We start from the raw sequence: 11,208 nt of genomic DNA, 5'->3' as shown, positions 1-11,208 counted from the left end.
TTCGATAAGGTGGTGGTTTTTGGGTTGCTTTGCTCGATATAATAACGATGGTATACAGCTGCAACAAGTAACCTGTGATGATTGAAGAAAAGGGTTTCGGGTTTTCGTTGAGTAACAACAAATTAAGTGGGTGATGGTGATGGAAGTGAGGTTTTGTTTGGGCTGCATAGTAGGAATACGATCATGGTGGGTTTGTTGATGGCGGTTTCATGGGTTTGCAGTGAGTTTCAAGGTGGTTCGTAGTGGTGGATTTAGTTATCGAAACAAAACAAGACATAAATCGAGTAAGTTGTTGTGGGTGTTTGATAATGGTGTTTTGGTCACGGTTGTAGCAGCAAGGAGAGGTGACTAATGGTGGTTTAAATTGGCGATCATGTATAAGTAGTGATCGAGTTTTACAAAAAATAATAATAATAAATGGTGAGGTGAGGAGGATGGTGGCCCGATGATGGTGTGGTGGTTCTTGATGATAACGGTTTAGGGAAAGTGATGAAGATAGTGGTGGCGTAGAGGTGGTGATCGAGTGGTTAGGGTGGTGTTCTAAATGGGTTTAGATGGTAGTGGTTGTCGACGAAGAAAAACAGCTCAACAAAGTGGTGGAAGTTTCTTGTTGGTTGTTGGTTTGAACGACAAGTAGAAACAGACGATTAGTAGCGGTTAATCTTGGGTTTGGGTTGAAGTGGGATTAAAATGATGAAAGGTGGGGGTCTTTAGGTGGTGCAAGGTTGGTGTGAAAGGTGTCTCCGGATGATGTGTATCGAAGGTGGAAGGTGTTCACAATTGAGATATAAATCTCTATGCAAGTGTGAATGTATGTATATAGAATTAGATAGGTATAATATATTTATTATTATATTCATTCTCACAATCATATTGGAGATAGGAAAGGACGTACACAGTGAAAAAAAAGTTGATGGTTGCCAGTTGTTTAATTGGTGTCTAGATTATGAGGGATATGGTTTTGTGTGGTCTTGAACTTCACAAGCATACACCATACATATATACATAACTTTACAAATTGATGAATATAAAAAAAAATATAAAGAACAATAAACGTGCAGGTTATTAGCCACCATTCAATTATTGTGTTGACAGTTTCCACGGACTGTGTATCGTGCGAAAACAATGGCGGATAAAGGTGTTCAGAAAAATCCCATATTTTTAAATTAACTGTATTTATTTATTTTGGTCATTATGGTATAAAATTCGATCATTAACTATTAATTAAAAATTACATTAATTATTCACTCCCAATCTCAAGTAAAATATAAAAAGTTTTAAAATTCAACAAATAGTTCCTAAATACATTTTTAATACGCCTAAAATTTATAGAACTCATTTTCGGGTCGCCGTTTATTTTAAAATCACATAAGTTCATTTTTAACTCGTTTAATAACGATCGAAGTGACAATTAAGTGTTACTGTCAATTACAAACTAAATTCGAAACCACAAAATATATATTTAATATACTTTATTTATATATATATATATATATATATATACTTTTTAAATAATAATCATTATAATATCCTATTTTTATTTTACTTTACATAAATAAATTTTAGTAACAACAACATACAATATTTAAAATTTTGTTTCCAATTATTTTATATATATATATATATATATATATATATATATATATACACACACACACACATATCAAGTTACAATTAATTGTTCGTGAATCGTCGAGAGCAGTCGAAGGTCAATTGAATATATGAAACAGTTCAAAATTTGAGACTCAAACTTACAGACTTTGCTTATCGTGTCGAATTCATATAAAGATTAAGTTTAAATTTGGTCGGAAATTTCTGGGCCGTCACAGTACCTACCCGTTAAAGAAATTTCGTCCCGAAATTTGATTGGGATGGTCATGGATGACAATAAATATGTTTTCATGACACATACGAGCTGATAAATAGAGTTTTATTACTGTTGAGTAATATGGATAAGATAATTTGATTACTCGAAGAGTACGAGTGAAGCTATCACAAAAGAGTGAAATGAGTAAAGTAAAGTTTCGTCATATCTGTAGACAGAATTGATTTCCGAAATTCAAGGGATTTAGAGAAAATCTTCATAATAAGATTTGATTCTTCGGTAATTAAGGAAATTAGGATTTTCTTTGGTTAAATGCGATAATCTGTTTTGATTGTTCTGTCGTATGTTTCACTATAAATTCACTCCTTTCGTTTCCTTTATATTTTGGAGTTCCGTCCTTTTGTTTTTTTCTTCCCGACTTTAAGTCAAGCGAATAATAGTCCAGAATTCTTAGGTATGATGTTTCGAATGAACATGACTAACGTTCTAAGAGAAAAATTGTAATAGCACGATCTTGATTGTTTAAATTACCAGAATTCAAGAAAAAAGATAGGATTATCAAGGAGATATGTTCTCGATATGTTTGGAGATTAGATAGAATATGAGAGTCGTGTAACATGGTACATGATGACGTTATGTCTGTGAATCATCATGTTCCATTAGAAACTCAGCATCACTTACTGTAATATAATCACGTTGATCAAGTGTCATTATATTATACTAACTCATGCATCAATTTCCAACACTACTTCAAAATCATTCATAATTCAAACTCGAATTTTTAAAGAAAATTAGAAATTAAAGTAGTTTCCTTTATGATGTAATATAGATAGCACGAAAAGATAAATAATTTCGGACAAGAATATTTATGAAAATATCTTCAGAAATATCAAAGATATTTATGATGATACTTTGGAATTTCCAAGTTCGATGGTTGATGAAGAAAGATTTTTCGCAAGATTTTAACATGACTTCGGAGTAAGATATTCTCTAAAGATTTCAACGGATCCAGAATTACCTGGATTCTTTGAATATAGGGTTTGGTCCTTCTATTTGGCCTTGGTCTCCTTCATGGTTTGCTCAATCTGTTTTTCAGTACCAACTTTTCTATCGAGCGTTCCTAACACTCCCTTCTTTATCATCAAACTTTTGGCCGTTTAGACCATCTACAATTTTTTTGTTTCCTCTGCATTTAATGCTACGATATTTGAATCATCGGTTATCAATCCGAGGTGGTTTCAGGAGAATTGTGTTTTTAGATGATTAAACGCTGATGGTACTATGGTGGAATATAAAAGGTTCCCCGATAACAATAAAAGAGCACGCATATATCTCAAGGTTATAATAAGGTTTATTCGAATGATACGTCGAAATTGATTTGCTGGAGCTGTGACAAAATTGGCTAATTTGGAAAAGGGTTGCAATGTTATTTTCGGTAATAACAATGTCAAAGGAGCTAGCACAAACACGTGTTAATTACTCTGGTTCCGAGTGTTTTCAGGTGCATAACTATATGCATCAATCTCTTCTTTCATAGATGAAGTGCGGTTGGTTCATCCTCTCGATTGAGGTGTTTTCAAGAATCATGAAAGGTTTGAATGCAGATTGGAATCATCAAGATACAAATGAGGTTTAATTTGAAATCAAGTGGCAAACTTGAAGAAATGTTTAGTTTCATATGTATAATCAATATTTTAATTCATTTTAATTGTCCAATGTTATTAGTCCAAAGTCGATAGTCCACAGTTAACAGTCCAATAATTTATATGTAGTTTAATATATAATATTCGAATTAATTAATACGTATCGTGACCCGTGTACATGTCTCAGACTCGATCACAACTCAAAGTATATATATTATTATAGAATCAACCTCAACCCTGTATAGCTAACTCTATCATTACTGCATATAGAGTGTCTATGGTTATTCCAAATAATATATATAGATGCGTCGATATGATATGTCAAAACCTTGTATACGTGTCCCGATATTTAAAGTGCGTAAAATAAATAACAGAAATTAAATGACGATAAATAAAATTGCGAGAATTAAAATTGCGATAAATAAAATGCGATAAATAAATTGTGATAAATAAAAGGTAATACGGAATTAACAGTTAGCTAGGAACAGTTAGCTAGGATTTTGTTAGCGTGGATTCTTAACAAAATTTCTCATAGTTAATTTGTTTGTTTCTAACAAATTTTATTTTGTCAAATGTTTTCTTCATTATGCCACTTGTTGGATTCTAATAAGTCAAAATCCAAATATGAAATTGAATGAAAATGGTTATTCTGCGGTGAATAGATATGTATCTCTGTAGATGTAAGTAGGATAGTAAATGACCGTTGAATCAGATTCGAAGAATGTACAATGTAACTTATTAATGTGAAATCTAAATATTCCTCGGGTATTACCTACCCGTTAAAATATTTTCACCATTAACAGTTTGTACAAAGGAATTTTTCAATTACAATCTTTATGAAAATATATATACATATACATTTTCTTCAGATGTAATCATGGATTTAATGAGTCAATATTATATTAAACTCATTTGATTTACCGTTAGATCTAGGATACATAATCTCTAAAACATTAGTGATTACATAATCGTCATGAAGAATGAAGATAACCGATGTAGAACGAAGATTATGTTTGAGGTATAGATAGTGGTGTTGAGGCGTGTAATGCGGATGTTGTTGTTGGTGGTATTGGTATTGATGTTGGTGGTACTGTTGGTGCCGGTGATGTTGCTGAAGCTGATACGTTTTGCACCATATTTTTCAAGGCTACAACTAGGGCGCGTAGTTCGTTGACTTATTACTCCAGGATGATTGTCTGTAAGAACAGGCGAATGAATAAGGTTTAGAATCTGAGTTATGATATAGTCGTGACGAGATATTCGGGAAATGAGGGTGAAAATGGTGTTACGAACAGGTTCGCCGGTAAGTGCTTCAGGTTCTTCATCAAGAGGTGAATTCAGTTAGTGGAAGGGATCGCCTTATGCGCATCTCCATTGATTAAGTCGACTACGAACCCATCAGATGAATTGGGGATGGATGATTGGTTGATTCATTCTGGTGACACTGCTTTCGGAGCTTAGGTGAAACTCCATATTGGAATCTGAGGGACTTGAACTAGTGGTGAGTTCCATTTCGTACGATTGAATAAAGGATTTTTCAATAAGAAATAGATTATAGGTAGATTAGTACCCTGCAATACATAATTTACATATACATATATAATACTAAAATCCCATAAGTTACGGAGGAATCTACGAAAGCTGTCAGGCAAAGGGAACCATAACAGATACGCTAAGATATGAATTTATCTATACACTATCTATGCAATAGAGGCAGTAAGATGTGTCTAGAATTTTAAGGATGATAAGCAAGTAATTTTTGACACGAAATGGTAAGCAAAACTTTTGACATGCAGACACGGTCGAAGTCCAGACCCACTAATGTATCTGCACAACTATCAGTTAGACACACTAATGCATGACATGGTTCACTAAGACCACTGCTCTGATACCAACTGAAAGGACCCGTTCTAATCCATCTGGACGAATACATTACATTTGGTTACATCGCGAGGTACTTGACCTCTATATGATACATTTTACAAACATTGCATTCGTTTTGAAAAGACAAACTTTCCTTACATCGAAAGTTGACAATATGCATACCATTTCATAATACATCCAACTATAATTGACTTAATAATAATCTTGATGAACTCAACGACTCGAATACAACGTCTTTTGAAATGTGTCATGAATGACTCCAAGTAATATCTCTAAAATGAGCAAATGTACAGCGAAAAATTTCTTTCATACCTGAGAATAAACATACTTTAAAGTGTCAACCAAAAGGTTGGTGAGTTCATTAGTTTAACATAAATAATCATTTCCATCATTTTAATAGACCACAAGATTTTCATTTTCAGTTCTCATAAATATACGTCCCATGCATAGAGACAAAAATCATTCATATGGATTGAACACCTGGTAACCGACATTAACAAGATGCATATAAGAGTATCCCCTATCATTCCGGGACATCCATCGAACATGAGATAAAAACTCAAAGTACTAAAGCATCCGCTACAACGGATGGGGATTGTTAGGCCCAATAGATCTATCTTTAGGATTCGTGTCAATTAGTAGATGGTTTACTAATTCTTAGGTTACCAAGCAAAAGGGGCATATTCGGCTTCGATCATTCAACCATATAATGTAGTTTCGATTACTTGTGTCTATTTCGTAAAACATTTATAAAAGCAGCGCATGTATTCTCAATCCCAAAAATATATATTGCAAAAGCATTTAAAAAGGGAGCAAATGAAACTCACTCTACAATATTTTGTAGTAAAAATATTCATACGACGAAACTGAACAATGCAGGGTTGGCCTCGGATTCACGAACCTATATCATTAATATATATTAACACATTGTAATCGAACAAATTTATATATATATTTAGTGATATAATTGTTTTATGCTTCATTAATTCAAAAAATAATTTCTTATTAAGGTAGTTTAATAATTTATTTATAAAAATAAGAACTCTACATTTAGGTCTTTATGATACAAATATATATAGTTTAATTAATAATATTTTGTTGATAGAATATAATAACATGTAATATTTATATGATTGTAATGTATTTTTATATCTATTTGAAATAATACTAATATGAATATGAATGATACTAATAATGATAGTAATAATAATATCAATAATTTTATTTAATTTGTAACTTAGTCGTTTCTGTAATAATATTTGTATCTATAACCATAATATTAATAATATTGTTAATAAAAAAAATGATAATAATAATAATAATAATGTTAATAATAATTTTACTAAAAAAATAATTTTAACAATCATGATAATATTCATATTCCTGATAATGATATTAATAATAATAATAATAATAATAATAATAATAATAATAATAATAATAATAATAATAATAATGATAATAATAATAATTAGAATGCTACCTTTAAAGGAAAAGCTAAAAAAAAAACGCCACAGCCCGGGCTCGAACCCGCAACCTCTTGCTCAACAACCCACACCTATAACCATTCTTCCATTTGCGTTTTTCTGGTTTATACCCTGTAATCAAAAATACAACCCACATCTTCTTTGTTTCCTTTTTCAAAAAACATTCATTTACATCTTTATCATCATCATTTTCTTTAATGAATATCATTCATCATTTACGTCATGCATTGTTAACAGATCATCATCATGCATTACATCACAATCAAACATCAAGTTTTTCCCTTCATCATCGATTTCGTTCCAGTTTATCAAATAGAAGAACTGGGTTGCGGCCCATTAATAATTTAACTGGCCCAACAATTAATTAACCCACTTATTTTGATTAAATGGCTTCCATAAGCCCAACAGTAAATCATATATTCTGCCCATTAAATAAAACGAGTTCACGTTTTACTGGTCCAAGGAAAAGAAAAATTAAAGTCAGATTGCAAAGTAAAAGGATGTGCACGTGTAACCCTTTTTCGCTGTTTCATCATCATCATGTCGAGCATATTTAAACGTTTTCATCTTCCTGCTACAAAACCTTTATCATCTTTATATTAATCAAGAATTAAAATAGAAAACGCATGTGGTGGCTAGCTGCAACAGGCGCGTAGCAGCTTGATAATAAAACAGAAATATTCGTAAACCCAAGTAGTAGCAGTTGGCAGGCAACGTGTGTCTTAGTCTTGCTCAAACAGGAAGCAACAATGAGAAAAAAAAATATAAGTTGTTTGTTCGATAAGGTGGTGGTTTTTGGGTTGCTTTGCTCGATATAATAACGATGGTATACAGCTGCAACAAGTAACCTGTGATGATTGAAGAAAAGGGTTTCGGGTTTTCGTTGAGTAACAACAAATCAAGTGGGTGATGGTGATGGAAGTGAGGTTTTGTTTGGGCTGCATAGTGGGAATACGATCATGGTGGGTTTGTTGATGGCGGTTTCATGGGTTTGCAGTGAGTTTCAAGGTGGTTCGTTGTGGTGGGTTTAGTTATCGAAACAAAACAAGACATAAATCGAGTAAGTTGTTGTGGGTGTTTGATGATGGTGTTTTGGTCATGGTTGTAGCAGCAAGGAGAGGTGACTAATGGTGGTTTAAATTGGAGATCATGTATAAGTAGTGATCGAGTTTTACAAAAAATAATAATAATAAATGGTGAGGTGAGGAGGATGGTGGCCCGATGATGGTGTGGTGGTTCTTGATGATAACGGTTTAGGGAAAGTTGTGACGCCCCGTACTAAATCATCATGTACGGACCATCATCAACAGGATCATTACAAGGTTAAGTACTATATGCGTTTTCAAAACAGAGTTTACATTCATAAATAAAAGTGACGTCATAACATACGTCAATTGTTTTACAAATCAAAAGTATGCTTCGCTAAGTAGAAGCATTAAATAAGTGTACGTGACCATAATGGTCGTTACATAACATAAGTTCATAAGTAAAAAGTTTGAATGCAACATAAGTAGTCATGCGATAACAACTCTAGGCAGCGGGTTCTACAGCACGACTAGTAAGATAGCGGAAGCGACTTCAAACACCTGAGAAAATACATGCTTAAAAAGGTCAACACAAAGGTTGGTGAGCTATAGTTTAAGTATAACAGTAACGTAAGTAGGCCACGAGATTTCAGTGCTACAACGAGCGTTTCAAAAGTATGTAAAAGTATATGCTTAACCGTGGGCACCCGGTAACTAACTTAACGTTTAATGTACCCCCTTAAAGTGCACTTGGCAAGTGCGTATAACCTCGAAGTATTAAACACTCGTTAAATGCTAGCGCTACTAGCCCGAGTGGGGATGTCAAACCCTATGGATCCATATCTAAGATTCGCGTTCACGGTTCAAAAACCAATGATTAAACGTTACCGAGCTAAAGGGAATGTTTCTGCCGTTATATAACCCACACATATATAAAGTTTAAGTACTCGTGCCTAGTATGTAAAACATAAAATCCGCATGTATTCTCAGTTCCCAAAATAAGTTAAAGTAAAAAGGGAATGCTATAACTCACAATGATTAGTAGTAACGGTAAGGTAGTAGTCGGAAAGTGGTGTGCAAGTAACGGTCCAAACGTCCTCAACCTAAGTCAAATAGCACTAAGTCAATAAGTCGTCTCAAAAGGTTTACAAGTACGTAATTAAGGTCATAAGGGTCATCATCAATCATCATTAAACAAAAGGTAACAAGTAAGACTCGTTTATGAAAGTCGTTTAAAACAAAGGCTGACTTCGGTCAGTCACCACGGCCTCTACCCTTACTGAATTAAGGTGAGACCAGTGGTCATGGCTCCGCCTATGAGTCCCTTAAATGTGGTAAAATTTACAGAAGCAAACTCGTCTTGGTTTGACCGTGGCGACGGTCTAAGTGCGAGTAGGTCAGAAATTTCTGCACAACGTTAAAGGACATGGTAACGATCGGAGGGCCATAAATCCTAAACCGTAACTCGGATTAAGACGAGTCCTATATGAAAAGTTATCTACTCGAAAAGTTATATCTAAAAATCAAGGTTAGAACAGCCCAGGTCTACTGGTCTGTTCCAGAAGCATCAGGTCAGTAGGTTTTGGACAGAACAGTGGGTTTTGGAGAGTTCCGGTTGTCTCGGTGCTTGATGTTCATCACGGTTCTCATCCTTGATGCGTATAGCTTCAAGTGTACAACTCGTTGATGTGTTAACATCATTTTGACCAAGGTTTGTCCATCATAACTCAAGTGCAAGTGTTGTAAGTGTTTGATGAACCAAGGTTACATGTAAGTTTATGAACAAGTTCATGAACACTAAGAAAGATCACAACCAAGTGTTGGATCCATGATACTTGCACCAAAGTGTAAGCTCTTGTTGGTTTCATGTCCTTGTTCAAATGTGTAGTAAACAACTAACAATAAGAAATAAAGAAAATGAATGATAAGCCTAAACCAACCATGAAGGTGGTATTCTAGTAACATACAACAAACAAGAACACAAGTAACAATTATAAAGATTATAAACTTTAAATCTTTTGAAACAAAATAAAGTAGAAAACTAACTAAATAAGAAAATGGTTCATAGTTGCTCATACTTTTAAAGATTCAACCCAAGTTGATCTTTAAGTGAAGTAACTTTAAAGTTACTTCAAGAACTACAAGTAATGAGTTTATACAACTATGAACTTTAATCTTTTGAAACAAAATATGTAGAACATAACTAGATAGATTATGTTCTTGATGTTCTTGTTAAATACAAGATATAAGTGAAGAATCAAACTAAAGAGTTGATTCTTGAAACATGTAAAGAAAGACAAGTAAGTAAGTAAGTAATAACATGTAAATAACTAAACAACAACAAGACAAGTAATCAAAGACAAGTAGCAAGTAACAAAAGAATGATGATGATGGATATAGAATTCGGTTTTACAAGGAAGAAAGGAAGAGCAAAATAAGTCCATGTTACTTACAAAAGCTAGAGAGAAAAGAGAGAAAATGGAAGTAAGTTTGTGTGTGTGTTTTGAGAGAGTAATCTAGAGAATGAAGTAATGAAATTTGAAAAACAAAACACCCTATATGGGCACACTAGGCCACGGCCAGCAGGTGGGTCAAGAGGGAGGGTTTGGTTTGTTGGATAATTGTATGTAAAGAGGCTTAAAGTTGGTTAAAAGGATAGGTTGCATGGGGATAGTGAGCCAACTATATTCCAAAAGCCTTTAACTAGCTAGTTCATGTTTAAACTAATACTTACATGTTGAAAGAGTTGGGCTAAATGTCCATTAGCATAAGTAGGGTGGGCTTACACAAGTCCATCTTCACTTAAAAGGCCCAAGTTGCAAGTAGTTAGCAAGTAATCCAATAAAAGTCCAAGTTAAGCCCAAGTAACTAACTAATAGCTTTAGTTAATTAAAATGATCAATAAAATTAATCATGAATGTAAATAATATCTTAAAATATTATTCGTGCAAGTTCCGGGTGTCACAAAGACGTTTCGGGCATTTAAAGTTCAAGTACGGGCAATTAAAGCAACATGTAAATGTAATAACATACATTCGATTAATCACACGTATTAATAATAATAATTATTAATAAATAACGTTGGTAAAACCAGGGTCGTTACATTTACCGACTACTACCTTACCGTTACTACTAATCATTGTGAGTTATAGCATTCCCTTTTTACTTTAACAACAACAGGGGTAGAGGACGTTTGGACCGTTACTTGCACACCACTTTCCGACTACTACCTTACCGTTACTACTAATCATTGTGAGTTATAGCATTCCCTTTTTACTTTAACTTATTTTGGGAACTGAGAATACATGCGGATTTTATGTTTTACATACTAGGCACGAGTACTT

Source organism: Rutidosis leptorrhynchoides, chromosome 6 (assembly GCF_046630445.1).
Source record: "Rutidosis leptorrhynchoides isolate AG116_Rl617_1_P2 chromosome 6, CSIRO_AGI_Rlap_v1, whole genome shotgun sequence".
NCBI classification, from domain to species: domain Eukaryota; kingdom Viridiplantae; phylum Streptophyta; class Magnoliopsida; order Asterales; family Asteraceae; genus Rutidosis; species Rutidosis leptorrhynchoides.
This window is presented reverse-complemented; position numbering follows the sequence as displayed.